This window comes from Solanum tuberosum, unplaced genomic scaffold, assembly GCF_000226075.1.
Source record: "Solanum tuberosum cultivar DM 1-3 516 R44 unplaced genomic scaffold, SolTub_3.0 scf00122, whole genome shotgun sequence".
NCBI lineage: Eukaryota > Viridiplantae > Streptophyta > Magnoliopsida > Solanales > Solanaceae > Solanum > Solanum tuberosum.
The window spans coordinates 882,980-899,964 of NW_006239050.1; the positions used below are offsets into that span (position 1 = coordinate 882,980).

The following is a 16,985-nucleotide window of genomic DNA, read 5'->3' on the forward strand; positions in this document are numbered from 1 at the left end:
AAATTCCTCTATTTATAGACAACAAAGGGTAGTGTGAATAAATGTTTATTGTGTCTTATCGAAAATGTCACAACTCTTTGGAAAAGTTACAACCCTTTGGAAATGTTACAACCCTTCGGAAAGGTCACAACCTTTCATAAAAGTCGCAACTTTTCATAAAAGTCACTACTTTTCATGAAAGGGGAAGACTAGTTTTGAAAATAAATAAATTAAAAGGGAATCCTAGTTTGTGGTGGCGCCACGTAGGCAGGCCTAGGATTCTCTTTTATCTATATATATATATATATATATATATATGATTTTTGGCTTTAAAATAAATGTTTAAAAACACTTTTTTTTTGTCTAATCCAAATACTACTTAAGTATTTAAAAGCTGTTTTTGGCATAAAAAACCCTAAAATAAGTTTATCCAAATTGGTTGTAAACCATTTGATCAGAAGTTGAATAACAACTTTCCCATGCCTCTGAACCATTCTCATGTCTAGAACTGCGTCAGGCTCCAATAGGACATGGGCACATGGCTATCCTCAAAATGCACTATTGATAAGGTAGTTGAAGTTGTGTAAAAGCCTAACTTCATTTTCAATGGGGAGAAGCGAAAGCTTGTCGTCAAAAAAATGTAATCAATCAGAAAAAAGAAAAAATATGAAAATAGTGAATCAAGATCTGGATGGATCCCTATCTTTATCTCTATCCACGGAGATACCTCTCTATATGGAGAGAGATCTATCTATGAATCTGCCTAAACTATCCTCTATCTGGATAGATATGTCCCTATGAGTGGTTAGGCTGATCTTTATACATTTTGGCCACGTCCCTTTCTGATCCGAAGAAGAAGGTTTAGATCTTTCAATCTTATGTCATGAGGTATGTGACCTGTGTTAGGTCCATAGAATACCATAGTTTTTGGTGTTCTATGATTCACCTCCGAATAATGAGTAGATAGTTCGATCCTTTTTATTTTGATCTTTCTAGTAAAGTGATGGGGAGGTGCGGAGCAATAGTACAAAGCGGGATGAATCTTAGTACGAAGTGGAATCTCAAGAGTGTAAGCAACTTTCTCAACTTTGACTATGATCTGAAAACGGTCAAAGAAGTTTGTAGAGAACTTATTATAGGTAGGCCTAAGTGATGCTCATCAGTGTTGGGACAACGCCAAAAAAGAATAGATATGTGGTTCAATATAGTTTTAAGTAAAAAGAAAAAAAGAGTTTGTTAATTATATACCATGAGATTTCAGAGATAATTGCATGTAAGGCTGTAGTTTCACATAAACCCAATTTTCAATAGCATAAATTTTGTTTCTTCTTCTTTTATCAGCCTATGATTTCATTCTGCTTTGGGCTCTCTCTACATGGAACTTAAATGACCTCAAGGTAACTTCTCAAGTCTGTAAGCTCTTATCTATCCCATCCATCTGAGAATCAAATGCCATGTAAGGCAGAAATAGATATAAAAACGTGGTATTTATTACTATATATTTAAATATGAAGACATATATTTGATTTAGTGTAAACGCATGATATTTTCAACGACCCATCATCACCACTACTTCGATGGAGTCGATCAATGATACTTGCTCATGCTACACTTGATGTACCTTTTTGTATGCAGATTTAGATTTGTGCACCAGAGGAGCGCACATGGACCCACTTGATTTGGTAACTGTTTTTCAGAGGACATCTCGGGGTGAGCTGTGTAGTTGATCCGCAACACCAAACTCCCTGTATCATTCTTATTATGTCTTTATTATTCTAAACAAGTGTAAACATTATATTCATATTTTCGAAGCTCTTGTACTTATGCTACTAGATTTTGTGGTTTACTTGTTATTTTTACGCTTCAGTTTATGACTTATTTATATTTCTCACATTTACTTTCCGCTTATTAACTAAAAATAAAATATGGTTTGCCTACCGAGTTACGGCTATTAAAATTTTGGATCGTGACAACATTTGACCTGCCACTCCACTCAAATTCATAATCTCCTCCCTAGCTTGCGATCTTTGCGTCCACATTCTGCCATAGCTTTGCAACACAACTCACCAAACCTTCCATCAATCGTTTGAGATGATTGCCTTCGCTGTGTAACTCTTGCATTCTCATTTCTTATGGCCACAATTTGAGGATTACATGCTCTCATATCAATGATACTACTTCATCAACAACAACAACAAAAAGAGCTTGCCCTGGAATTGCCCTTGAGATTTGAGAACAACTTGCTCTAAAATCAAATGGAATCAATATAGTAATATAAAAAAGAAAAGAGAACTTACTGATTTCAGCTAAGGTCTTCACATAAAATGCTTAAATACAATCTTAGAATTGAACATCTTCTGTATCGCCTTATTGGAGATCATTTTCACCTCAGCATTGATTTCTGATCGGTTTTTCTACAACCAGACTTCTCAGACTCTCTGTACTCATACATCCCAGCTGGGTAAACATCTTCATTTCGAGGCAGCTTTTAATCTCCACTTTTTCAGAGAAATGGAAATTCAAGAGCATGTTTCATCGGAAAGAAAGAAATGCCCCAGCTTTGATAACTCATCGAGGTACAGTTATCAGTCATTTCTTCTCCTCCTTGTTCCTCTTCTGCGATCACTTCTTTCATTGACAAGCAGGCCTCTATGCATAGTATCCAGAGATCAAGAACACCTCTGGCCACACTGATGGAGACGTCAAGTTTCTCAATTCTTTGCACTTCAAAACTTCCAATATTTCACTGGATATGTTGCTGAAGTAGCCAGTTGGAAGTTGGTGAAAGCATAGAGCAGTAAAATTTTAGACCATGTTTCTTTCTGGTCCAGTATGTGTCCTCTGGGAGATCTCCTCTTCCTCATCATCAGGGAAAGCTACTGTCGAGTTCCCAGCAGCCACGGACGTGATAGTTATTTTTGCTACTTTAACGATAAATTTTTGATAATGGAGCCATAAAACTTCTTTAAAAAATAATACGCTTTATTTAATTTTAAAATTATTGATAATACACCATCTTAAATTCGATGAAATATAAATATGAAAGAACAGGTAGATTGACGCCTTTCAACAACCACTTGATAATTCAAAAAGTGACAATATACGTAAAATTGAGCATTATTTAAAGTATATAAAAATGGATGCACTGTATAGTTTTATTAGATATTACATCCAACGAGAGAATCACAAATATTTCTTGACATGTATTTCAAAGAAAATCATATATAAAGTTTTAACAATATATATATAAATTATATACTTATATGTCAGTTTCGTTCAATTTTTCATTACTCATACCAAACGGCCAAACCAAGCCTAGTCGGCCTTTTTTTTGACGGTTTGGTGCAGTTTTTCGGGTTGGTTTGAGCACCCCTAATGTTCACAATCAACTCCTTTACAAATATTTAGTGAATTTCCTAATAAACAGGTCCTGAGCAAAAGCAACTGGATTTACCTGAGCCCATAGGTTACAATGTAGATCCGCTTTTGCTTGTTACCTCTATCAACATAGGTATCAGGTGATGTTCAAGCTAACTTGCACGCACTTTGATTATTTCATCTAGTGCTTATTACCTTCCTAGCTTCAAATTCTTAGACAACGCTAGCTTTTGCCATCACTAGCTTCGGCTCCGTTACCATCACAAGCTTCTTGTTCCTGGGAGCAGAGATTGCAAAAGAACAGAGATGATTACCTTAGTAAGTATAATTGTTACTTGAAAGAAATGAAGAGAATGCTGATGCTTTAGATTTCTAGTTGGAAATATTAGGGCAAGTAAAAGAAAGTTGCTTCAAGTGTCACATATGAATAAGTATCTGAATAGTACTACTACTATTTAGTAGTTAAAATGGAAAGAGAGCACCAGAAGAGGTATGCATTAATGCATGAGACAAATATAATTAGCTATACGACGGAGTACAAGACAAACCTTCAAAATTGAAGAGCTGTTGTATCGCTTTATTGAGATCATCTTTCACCTCAGCATAGTCCACAATCAGCCTGTCCAGACTATGTGTACTCACAGATCCAAGGGAAAACGTCTTCATTTCAGGGCAGCTGTTAATCCTCACTTCTCCGAGAAATGGAAATTCAAGAGCATGCTTTGTCAAAAAGAAATGCCCCAGCTTTGGTAGCTCTTCGAGCACCAACTTTTCTAACCGGGGAAATAAGGGCTTAATAGTCCTTTCTTCTACTAGTTCCTCTTCTTTGATCACTTCTTCCATTGATTGGCAGGCTTCTACGCTTAGAATTTGGAGATTCAGAACACTTCTGGCCACTGATGGAGACATCAAGTTTCTCAATTTGCCACAGTTCCATAGTAGCAATATTTTAAGTTTGCTGAAGTAGTCAGTTGGAAGTTGAGGAGAGCATAGAGCAGCTATGCTGTTAGCCCCGTTAAGTTGTAGCTCTTCCAGGTTGGGACACGAAACCTACAAACATTGAAAGCTTTGTATTTTTCATAAGGGATGAAAATTCAATATAGATTCAAGTACAATCAAGAAATGAACCATATCTCATCTTACATCAAGGTAACAGGAAGTGAAAGACTGGGATTTTTAATTCATGAAACTTACTTCAAGTACAAACTGACAAAAAGGTATCATGATTCATGGCTTTAACTTACGCTAATCCAGGATTTGAAGTTATAGGTTCCTATAACAAGCCACAAGTTAATATACAATAATAAATGGATTTGGAGTAAAAAGTAATTATAGATATTTAGGAATTTCTCAATATGAATACATGGTAGGCAACAGTACACTACTGGGTTCACGTGAACCCAATGCTTTAAGCTAGATCTGCCTCTGCTTTAAGATAGGGTTAATTTCACATCAGCAGGTGAATTTTACCCACTTACCCATTTTAACAGTGAAGTCACAAAACAATCTATTGTCTACATTTAGTTTTTGTTTCTTGAAGACATATTCCTTTATATATATGTATGTGATCAATATTGACTACAGGATGCAGCAAACTAATTAACACCATGTCTGGTAGACATAAAGAAGCATATAGGTCAGCAAGTAAGATTTTGATAATATTATTGTTGTAAACTTTGTTCTTTATTCTGTCATTCCTCTGTGCCAAGCTTCCACTCACCAAGAATTATGATTAACCGGCTTGAATTTACTTACCTAGGTAAAAAAAATAGATCTTTATAATATTTCAATAATCATTGCATAAGTAAAGATCTTTAATTCTCAAGTATAACGTAATATTATAAATCATAAAACCCCTCAAGTACAAACTGAAAAAGATAGTTTTTCATGATACGTCACATGTAGAATAGAAGAAGCACACCTTTTCATCAAAAAGAGGATTTGAGTCAGCGATAGAGTTGTTGTCTGTAGGCCAGAAATTTTGGAACTCCGGTAACTCCCAGAAGCGCAAGATTTGTAACCGAGGAAAATCTATGCCCTCAACAGTGTCACTGCAAAAGTGAGTGAAGCATTCCAGAAAATGAAGGTCCAAGTAATATAAATTGGGGAACTTCATTACTTGGACCATGTTCCCTTCTGATCTAATATGTGTCCTCTGAGAGATTTCCTCTTCCTCATCATTACTGCAAGCTACTGTCGAGTTTGACGATCTCCCCACAACCAAGGACGGGCTAAAAAGATAGTGTAGACTACAAAATCTAATTACCTCCAGTCTTTCAAGTTTGGGGAATGGAATATTATTCTGACAGTGGATATCCAAGAGATGTGTCATTGAATCACAATCAGCTAGGAGGAGATCTTTCACGTTCTGTAGTCCATCTCCCAGCAACTCGGTCAGCACATTCTTGGAGCCATTTCCTCTTGAATGTACAAGTTCGCTCTTCTTCAACATGCGGCAGATCCAATCACCCAATGGGGTGGTCTCAATGACATCCAGAACCATAATCCTGTGGTAATTATCCATGAGTGAACTATCGTGGTAACTACGAACTTGTTGTCCCATATTTAGATAATACCGTGTCAACTTGGAGGAAAGGTCCAAGTTACTGTGAATTACATCTCCAGAACATTCCACTAATGTTAGTTCCTCTAATCGAACTAGTCTTGATAAGACCCCAGGTGAAATATTTTCAAGTGGTACTCTCTCATTCCAAAACTCTAACAAAATTAAATTGGTCAATTTTCCTATCTCCACTGGAAGCACCTCTAAAGTAGAATCTCTAAAGTGACAAGTTTGCCAATAATTGATATGTCATCCAACCTTAAATTAATCAGAGACAGTGTCCGCAAATTTGACAACAACTGAACAGATTTTGGGAAGGGCAAAATGGAGTCCTCATATCCACTTAGGCTTAAGACATTAAGCTTACTCATTCCAACAAAAATATCATCTTGTAATTTGAGTGGCTCTTCAAATAGTTTTAACATTAGAAACTCAAGTCTTGGTAAAAATATTGGTTTAGGAAGCTCATCAATTTTTTGTGCAACAATTGACATGTGACTGTATGACTCGTAAGAAGTTCTTCTTGGGAACTCTTCTGAGTTCACACTGTGACTTACCATAAAAACGTGCCTTCCCTCAGAGGTGATATATATAGCCACGTCTCGGACCACATCATGCATTTTGACATAATTTTTGCCTGAACCTTGGGATAGCAAGAAACGATCAATGTTTCTAACAGATAACACACCCTCTTTCTTGCTTCTTCTAAATTTTCAATTTCTGAAAAGATGCCAAGCCCATTCCGTATCTAAGTAATTGTTCATGCCAGATATTACTATCTTCCTTGAACAAGGAACAAAGCAAAAACAAGTACCTGACTTCATCACTTTCCAAATGATCATAGCTTAGCTTGAGAGATTGATACACATTTTTAATCACGCCTGGGATATTTTTTGGTGTGGATTTTTGTAATTGTTTAAGGGCATCCTCCCATGAAGACTTGCTTTTACACTTTAGCACTCCTGCAACTGTAATAATTGCAAGCGGCAACCCCTTGCATTCTTTCACAACATCTTTTGTTGTGTGATGAAGAGAAAGATCAGCTACCGAATTACCGGCTTTCTGTCTGAAAAGGACCATGCTTCCTTTTCAGGTAAGATTCCAACTTCTATGATCTTTTGAGCCTCCATTGTTTCACAAACATCTAGGAGTCGCGTTGTCAATGTTACTTTGCACCGATGGTTGTGATTGCTACCACTAGGAATTCCAAGCTTAGTTCAGATCAAGAGCCTCCCAGACATCATCCAAGATTACAAGGATGCTGTCCTGACCCACTAACCTTGAACGCAACTGATCTCCACGATTCCAAAAATTGTCGCCTTGTAATGTTAGACCGATTCCTCCAGCTATCTCAGCTTGAATTGTTTTCAAGTCTGGTTGTTGACTGCCAGTTACCATGACAACTTCATCAAAGAACCTTTCTTTTTTCGCCCTTGCTCTTATTTTCTCAGCTAGTGTCGTCTTACCTACACCACCCATACCACAAATCCCAATAACAATGACATCCTCATCTCTCAAAGCTGCCATGACCTCTTCCTCTTTCAATTTTCTAGAGTCAAACTCCTCACCCATACCTTCAATTTCAACTGCAGGTGATGCAGGATAGGAGAAATCAACATAATCTTTTCCACCATTTCGAAGTTCAATCACCTCTAGTGTAATTCTCTTAGCTCTCTTGCTCAAGGAGTAACGTGACTTCAAATTTGGACACAAACCATAGAAACAACCTCTTTCAACCTCAACTCTACCACGCATTACACCTTCCACATATGAATTAATCTTAGTAACACTATTTAACCAAGCTTCAACGTCTTGTGAAATGACTTGCAAGTTTCTCCGTGCAGCCTCCGCTCTTTGCTGCAACCCACTTGTAATATTGTCCAGCTTGTGAGATTCATTATCCAAAGATGTTATGTTGCTATTGTAGTAAAAGAAATACCCAATCCGTTTTGCAAGTGGCTGCATCAAGCAATCTGTAACTTTTCCCACACACAGAGATAAGAATTCCATTCTTTGTTGAAAGGGAATCTGAAAAGGGAAAGGAGTTGACTGAAAACTCTATAGTACTTTCTCACTTGGTTCATACAGGAAAGAACAGATCTTGGACCCAGTCACCTCTAAATTATGTATTTTCTCTTCCTCTGTGTTTCCCCCTTTCTTCCCTATTACTAGTTCCCTTCTCCTCAGTTGGTGAATGACAACTTCAAAATAACTCGCATACACAAACTAAACAGCAAATTGAGGTGTTGTTGAATGAAAAGATGAATACTTGGCATCATACTTACCTTGTTCTACAATGGCATAGTCGGATTACTGGAACTGAACCCTAGACTTTATCCCATTCTGCTAATTAAGTCGCTTGAACATCTCCATATAGTTAAGTGGACCTCAATTTCTTCTATCCAACCCTGCTTTTATCTCCCACATATATAATCTTCTACGTAGGGTGTTCACGGGTTGGTTTGGATCGGTTATTGGTCAAAACCAAAACCAAATCAACTTAATCGGTTTTAAAATTATCAAAACCAAACCAAACCAAATATAATATACATTTATCGGTTTGGTGATTATCGGTTTCGGTTTCGATTTGGTTTGGTTCGGTTATTAACCATACACAAAAATAAAAGAAACAATTCATTTAAAATGTGAAAAAAGTGACAACAATCCATTCAAAACGAAAAATAGTTAGAATGACTTAAATTACTAAACTTTCAATCACTAAATTTACTATCAATAAAGCTTTAAAATTCACTATATTGGCCTAGAAGGAAGAGACAATAACATTTTCAGTCCCACAAAGAATTGACATAGACACTTATATACATGAAATCAATAAGATAAATGTTTCATCTTGGGCATTTTTGCTTTCAATAAGTAAATTATAAAGAAATTTTAATGAAAATATGTATAAGATCTTTAAAATTATTTATAAAATTTGGTTTGGTTCGGTTATTCGGTTATTAACCATACACAAAAATAAAAGAAACAATTCATTTAAAATGTGAAAAAAGTGACAACAATCCATTCAAAACGAAAAATAGTTAGAATGACTTAAATTACTAAACTTTCAATCACTAAATTTACTATCAATAAAGCTTTAAAATTCACTATATTGGCCTAGAAGGAAGAGACAATAACATTTTCAGTCCCACAAAGAATTGACATAGACACTCATATACATGAAATCAATAAGATAAATGTTTCATCTTGGGCATTTTTGCTTTCAATAAGTAAATTATAAAGAAATTTTAATGAAAATATGTATAAGATCTTTAAAATTGTTTATAAAAATAATATATTAAGTATGTATATTAATAAAATATATGTATATAATTCATCGGTTCGGTTCGGTTATTTCTTCGGTTTTTTCCGAATAAAACCATAACCAAACCAAATACTATCGGTTTTCAAAAATCTAAAACCAAACCAAACCAAACCCAAGTAAAATCGGTTTTATTTTATCGGTTTGGTTTGATTTTTCGGTTTGGATCGGTTTTTATCCAAACCGTGAACACCCCTACTTCTACCCTTTGCTTTTACTTGTTACTTATTCATAAAATAATTTTTTATTTTTATATCACTTTTGACATATTAAGAAAATACAATAATTCTTTTCATGCTTTACCTTCAGTATTAAAATACTTATTTTGCAATTCATTTTCTAAGACATCATTCAATAGGTAAATAGAGATTGTTTGGTAAAATATTTATATCAATAATTATTTTCTTAATGGGTGTACCAAGTTAAATTGTGACAAGTAAAAATGAATGGGAAAGTAAAACTGAAGCACTACAATTCATTTTATACAACACTCAGCGGACGAGAAAATGTGATAAATGGTCCTTGAACTATTAGAGTAGGTCTAAAAGAATCTCTCAACTATATATTTATCAGATTTAGTTCTTTAACTATTCAAAATGTTGTCACGTTTGGTTCCTTAACTATACACTTACCATTTTTAATCCATTAATTATATACTTACGGGTTTTAGTCTTTTAAGTATTTAAAAATTTATCAGGTCTGGTGTTTGTTTATTTTTTTATACGAATGACTTAAGTTTATATTAACAGAACTCATGCCTTGAAATTAAATTTTTAACCCATTTTCTCATTATATTTCTCTTCCTGCTATTTTTTCTTCAAAATATTCTTATGAAAACAACATTAATCTCAATGATTCAAAATAAAATTCACGTGAAAAAAGATATAAATCATGATTTTATTCAATAGAGGATAAATTGAAACATATTATTGTTGCTAATGAGTTTAAAATGCTATAGTTTATTATAATAAGAAAAAATAATAATGCTATTACCCATTAGGTGTGGAGAAATTTATTTATATTTAGTAGAAATAAATTTCTTATAATGAGAATAGTTAAAAGACTAGATCTTGTAAATGTATAGTTAAGAAATTATTTTTGACCTACTTCATTAGTTCAGGACCTCCACTAATATGAGTTGTTCCCTTTTCTTTTTTCTTTCTTTTTGAAAAAAGATCTAAACATGGTGATATTTTAGATAAAACAAAAAGAATAAAGGGCTCATAGGTGTTTTTGATAAATTGTTAGTACAAAAAGAATAAAGGGTTCATAAGTGTATTTGATAAGTTGTTAGTCCAATTCATGTAGAAAAAGTGAAAAGGTGATATTTTAAGTAGAAAATGTAGAAAAATTGTGATACTCTTTATATATATTTTTACCACTCTTTATTTCTCTCTTTTTTTTAAATAAAAAATTAGATATGGAATTTTCTATTATAATCCTGAGAAACATTAAAAATAGAGTTTTCTATTAATCATTTTGTTCAGTTTTACTTATTCATTATACAAAAAATAGAAATATAATTTTACTTGTCAAATTTAAAAATCAAGATATGATTTATTAGTTCGTTCCTAATTTATTATTATTATTAAATATAATTATTTTTTAAAATATTAAATTTGTTATATTAAAATGATGATATTATAAATTTATTCTTTTAACAATTACTCCCTCCATCTCTGTTTACTTGTCAAATATTTTCTAATTTGATTTCCCTTTTTACTTGTCATTTTTGACAAAGCAAGGAAGGACAATTTTTTTCCTTCCTATTATATCCTCAATTTATTAACATTGAGTAAATGTCTTTGAAAAATGAAGTGAGTAAATATGTTTAAGACTATTAATTAATAGGGATAAAATAGTAAACTCATTATACCAATCATTATTATTTTTAATAGGTGTGTCAAGTCAAAATTTAACAAGTAAAAAGGGACGGAGGAGTACTTTTTAAGAGTATGTCAAATTAATTAAATAAAAATAAAAATTAAATTTTTTAATAATAGACATTTAAATAATCTCTCTATAAAACAATCTAAATAAGAAAAGTATATTGATACATGCTCTTTTGTAATTTGACTCTAAAAACTATTTCTTGAAAAAATTAGCCAAATAAATCTACTTATCAAATACATTTTTTCAAATAAATTAGTCATACACTAATTACTTTTTTCAAAAGTATTTTTAAAAAAAACAAAACTATTTTAACAAAAAATGGTTCTAAAAAAATCGACCGCTGGCCTAAACAAGCTCTTAATCTCTTCTAATTCTGCCCCAATAATCAATTTGTGATATATAAATTATTTTTTACTTTATGAATAAGGTTTATTTGTTTTTTATTTATAATTAAGTGTATAATATTAGATAAAAAGAGAAAAAAGTACATAATATTAATAAGTTATAATAAAAACCCATTAAGGTTAATAAATTAGAGGTTAAAGCAAACCTTTTGAGTGATATAAGTTAGTGATATTTTTTGTTGCTAACAAATAAAAGAAATATGTGTTATAAAATCAAGCTCAGAATAATATAATTATAAAGAGAAGAAGATAAGATATAGAGATGAAGAAGATGACTTTTCTTCTTATTCAAGTATGTTTTATAAAAGGTGAATGATATCTCTATTTATAATGTTGAGATATCACCCCAAAGGCCACCATGATAAATGCCCAACTAGAAGATACATAGTTATCCACCAAGGTTCATATCACCTTGGAATTATACATACATGAATTCATCATAATTCTTGAAGTAATCAAATGGACAATCCATAATTCAATGGATTTATAACACTCCCCCTTGGATGTCCATAGATAATGTGCCTTATTAAAACCTTACTAGGAAAAACCCTGTGGAAAAAAATTATAGTGAAGAAAGAAGAGTACACATATCTTTTGATACGCATTATTTGTTGCCTTATTAAAAATCCTGCCACGAAAATCCAGTGGGACAAAACCTCAATCAAGAAAAAAAGAGTGCAACACGTATTATACTCCCCTGATCAAAACATCACTCAATTTCTTATAATGATGTCATTCAATCTTATATACCAACCTCTCAAATATTGACAGTGTCTTTGTGATCAAATCATATTCACAAAGATGTTGCATGATTGAACTCATCTTGATATATCATTTTCTGGTTTCATGGATATGATGAGGCTTTGAGCTTAGCCGAATACATTCTTGAAAATCACTCTATTCGTGACCTCGTTACTGTAAGTAAATTGCTCATTCAACTTGTACATAACAACAATCATGTGGACACTTTCATTTGCAGTTGATTATCTTCGTATAGTATGGTTGGCATATTCTCTTTCAAAGAAAAACCACACATTTTCTGAATATGGTGAGTCATTGATCTTAACTAGACGCACTCTCGACTTGCTTCATGGAGGGCTTTTATTTCTGCATGATTTGAAGAAGTGGTTATCAACGTTTGCTTCATTGATCGCCAAGATATTATTGTGCCTCCACATGTAAACAAATAATGTGTTTGAGACCAAGCTTTATGCGGATCAGATAAATATTCTGCATCTGCATAACCAATCAGTTCTGACTTGGATTCCTCGAAATTGAATAAACCCATGTCTATGGTCCTTCGAGGTTATTCAAGTATGTGCTTAACACCATTTCAATGTCCTTTTGTTGGGGAGGAACTGAATCTTGCCAGTAAATTTACTACAAAACTGATATCTGGTCGAGTATTGTTAGCAAGATGCATTAGTGTCCTGATTGCACTAAGATATGGAGTTTCATCACCAAGAAGCTCTTCATCTTTCTTTTGAGATCAAAGTGAATCTTTATTTATGTCATGCGATCTCATAGTCATTGGGGTACTCAATGAATGTGATTTATCTATATAAAATCGCATCAAAACCTTTATGTGTATGTTGACAAATATTTCATTCGTCAAATTCTCAATCTGTAGGTCAAGGCAAAATTTTGTCTTTCCAGAATCTTTTCATTTTAGATTCCCTTCTCAAACACTCAATAGCTTTTAAAAGCTCTTTAAGAGTTTTAATAATGTTCAAATCATCAACATACACAACTATTATAACAAATTCAGATCCTGACCTTTTCATAAAAATGCAAGGACAATTAGGGTCATTCTTTTTGTACCCTTTTCTTCCTTGATTATATCAATCTATATAAGGATTCTTGAAGCTTTATTGAAAAAGTTTCTTTCAAACTTTTATATGCTTCAGACACCTTGATTGCTTTAAGAATTTTCATATAACCTTCCGTATTTGTCTAGCTAGACATGATAATTATTCATTATATGCATTCAAGTTTTCATATATTGCCAGATCAAAACAAATCTCATTGCATCCACCATAGGAGAAAACATCTCCAATAATGTCAGGATTTTTGCGACAAACCTTTATGCCCCAAGGCACAAGTCGTACTTGATATTTTACGGTTATAGTATCACATAATAATTTATTGGTACCCCACTGACATTATACCTTGATTTATGGACTATCAATCCAAAACATCACTTTCTAATTAAGTGAAACAAAATATACTTGAATTGTGCATTTTACTTGGCCAATCATTTATCTATCCACACTATATGACATATTTGAAATCAAAATCTTCGTCACAATTTATATCATTGAGCGCTACTTCATATCAAAGATACCATCGACGGCTATTTGATATCAATTCCAATATGGCATAACTTATTGAGATCTCTTCATTTTTCATCATTTTTCATGTACCTGAACCTTTATGAAGTGTTATGTCATGGTGCTCTCTTATAGCACTTGCCTCATTATCAAGACCATATTGATCATTTGCTCCTCTCCTTCTTCAAGAAATTTTACATTTGAAACCGATTGGTCTATTATGCTTTAGGCATATCATAGACTCTGTCCTTCAAGGATTTCTCATTGGAGCATTTGCAGCTGAATTATATCATAAAGTCAGTAAATTCATCTGGCAATTGATTTGCAACATTATGCAAATGAATTATCACTTGAACTTTAAGTTCACATTTTCTTTTAACGAGGATCTAGATAATTCAAAATTAACCTCACACATAATTTTTAGTTGTCAATCATCTCTCCCCCTAATGTTAGAAAATCTAACATTCATCCCAACCTTATTTGGAAATTCATCTTTGTGCGTGGTGGAGCAATTAAAATCATAACCGCACATTAAATATTTTAGATGAAAATTATTTGGTTCCTGACCCTGAACCAATTTTGATAGGGGACCTTTGTTGGTTTGATGCGTACAAGCGTTGCTACATGTTAAATAAATTCATCTCATACCAAATTTCTTTTTTTTTTGGGAGATATGTTCTCATAATTAATGGTTTAGCTTTAATTGGAGGCATACAATTTCTGCTAAACCAACCAGCTTTATTAGTATAATTTCATAGTTTGGAACTGTGCCCTTAATTTAACAATTCGAGCAAACAACCTTAAAAACACCATTTTGTAAGTTGACAACAAAGCACATGTGACCATCACATAGATGCATCTATCATATAGTTGCAAATGACCCACATGGCAGGTGAATGGGCCCATATTCACATTTTTATATTTTCCAAATAATTTCAGGGAATACAATCTCAACCTTAGCTGGTACAATGATAATTTTATTATGAGAATAAGCAATACAAGAGAATTCTTGAAGAATATTTTATTTTTTCAATATATAATTATGTGAATTCTCAATTATTTTTTGCATCATATTTAATCGGAATGGCCAACCGATCATGCCAACTGATCTTTATTCCAGTACACTTATAGTTTACTTTTGCATGTGATTCCATCATCATGCCCATGTTTGTGTGCAACAAACAAGAGGAAAAATGGGTAATCTTTTACATAAATATTTATAACCCGCTTCGGTTGTAGTAATCTAAAGATATTAAGTCTTTTCATAATTTATAGTCTTAATATTTCTTTTCAATTCATCCAAAACTTAAAGAGTTTCGTTTGAGACTTACTACAACCCCAATATTATTCCTCTGGTAATAACACAACTCGTTAGAGCTTGCAATTAATTTTGTGTACTATCACATATTCCATGACACCATCCATATGGTGAACACCTCCTTCAAGGAGAAATTATATTATTATTGTCATGGTCAAAATTATTACGAGCAAGACATGTTTCTTGCTTTACTTTTGTTGTACCATTGGTACACAATCAATGACAAATTTGTATTGCCACACAATAATATTATTTTGGTCATGGCCACAACCTTTATAGGCAAGAATTACTTCTTTCTTTTTGCCCTTTCGGTAGTTCATAACAAACATACCATAATATTCATGACGTATAAACGTACACGACAATTGACCATTTCTGCCAAATAAAATTTATTTATTTTTCTCTAACCTCCCGTAGAGATGAGTTGTGGCATATTTTCAACCATACATGAATATGTTCTTATTCATATTTTTTCCTTTATATTTTGACCTATTCACTTTCAAGAATTGGCAAACATTCATGATGCTTATTACAAGCACAATCTCTTCATGAGTTGACCATAACATTTATATATGTCATATTTTTATATTTGACATATTTACATGATCCACCTCAACATCACTTTGAAAGATAAAGTGGCCAATAGGTCAAAAGCCATCCGATTGGCCATTCAATTCTTGATATTTTAATATACTAAAACTGTAACATCCGGCAATTTGAAATAACTATGAAGAGGATTAGAATTGGAAATAGTCATTTTTGGAAAGATTTAAAAATCTGGAAATTTGGCTAAGTATGGAAAAAAATCAGTGAGTTTTGGCCAACTTTGATCAGTCATAACTTCTAGCTCAGGATGAGTTAGGTGTAGTTCCAGTTATGGTTTCAAAGTACGTGGAATGATATTTCCAACGCCATCGAGTTTTCTCGATTCCGAGTTCGTATGAGTGAGTTATGCCCTTTGGAAGTTGGGCAGTTGACAGAGAAATCCGTCCGGAATTTTAAGGGCATTTTGGTCTTTTCCCTAGCCTTTTCTTTTGGATATATATTAGTGTGTTAGACTGATTTTGATCAGTTTTTCTCATTTTAAAAGAGTGAGAGTGAGGGTTAGGGTTCTTGAGAGAAGAGGAGAAGAAGAGAAGAAGAGAAGAAGGAGAAAAATCAAGGTTCGTAGAGATCGTCGTGGATTTCGTCGGGGGTAATCCCTATTAAGGTATGTGAGTTCATAGTGTTGGGTGATTCTTTCCCCCACACGCCAAACTCTTTTTAATTCCGAGAAAGGATTGGTTGTGTTGTTGAATTCTTGTGGTTGTTCTTGTTGAAGTTTGTGGTTGTGTTGGTTGAAGTTTATGGTTGTGTTGTTGAAGTTTCTTGTTGGTTTGGTGCATGTTCCCGGATGGAATTATGAGTTTAATCTAGTGTATATTGAGGGTTTTTAATGATTCTAAGTGATTGGGGAAGAAACCATTCGATTTTAGGTGAAATAGGGTGAGAAAACGAGAAAATGAACTTGCTGAAAATTTCTGGGTTGGGGGCCTGGCGCGATGCGCCTGCCAGAGCTCCCCAAACTCACCTCTGAAGTTTTAGGGCTGGCGCTCCGCGCCTTGCAGAGCTCCAAGACTTCTCTTTCATTCCCCATTCTTTCATGCATGTTCCTAGGTATTGTACCTATGTTTCCTAGTTGTTTCCAACACTCCAAGGTACTTCTAAAAGTCAAGAACTCATTCGTAACATGTGATCAAACACCTTGAATTCATAATCCAATTCAAGGAGAGTTAGTTTCCAAGTCAAGTGAAGTTAG

At 33.4% G+C, this 16,985-nt stretch overlaps 1 long non-coding RNA gene and 1 pseudogene across 1 annotated transcript; one reads left to right on the forward strand and one right to left on the reverse strand.

Annotated features, from left to right (window-relative positions):
* The first annotated feature begins 392 nt into the window (after positions 1-392).
* Positions 393-1,813, forward strand: LOC102604193 (uncharacterized). The gene is made up of 3 exons (XR_367530.2): positions 393-1,048; positions 1,321-1,376; positions 1,615-1,813. It is a non-coding gene; the product is annotated as an uncharacterized lncRNA (long non-coding RNA).
* Positions 1,814-3,030: 1,217 nt separating this feature from the next.
* LOC102604416 (probable disease resistance protein At1g12280) lies at positions 3,031-8,313 on the reverse strand (annotated as a pseudogene).
* Between the last annotated feature and the right edge of the window lie 8,672 nt (positions 8,314-16,985).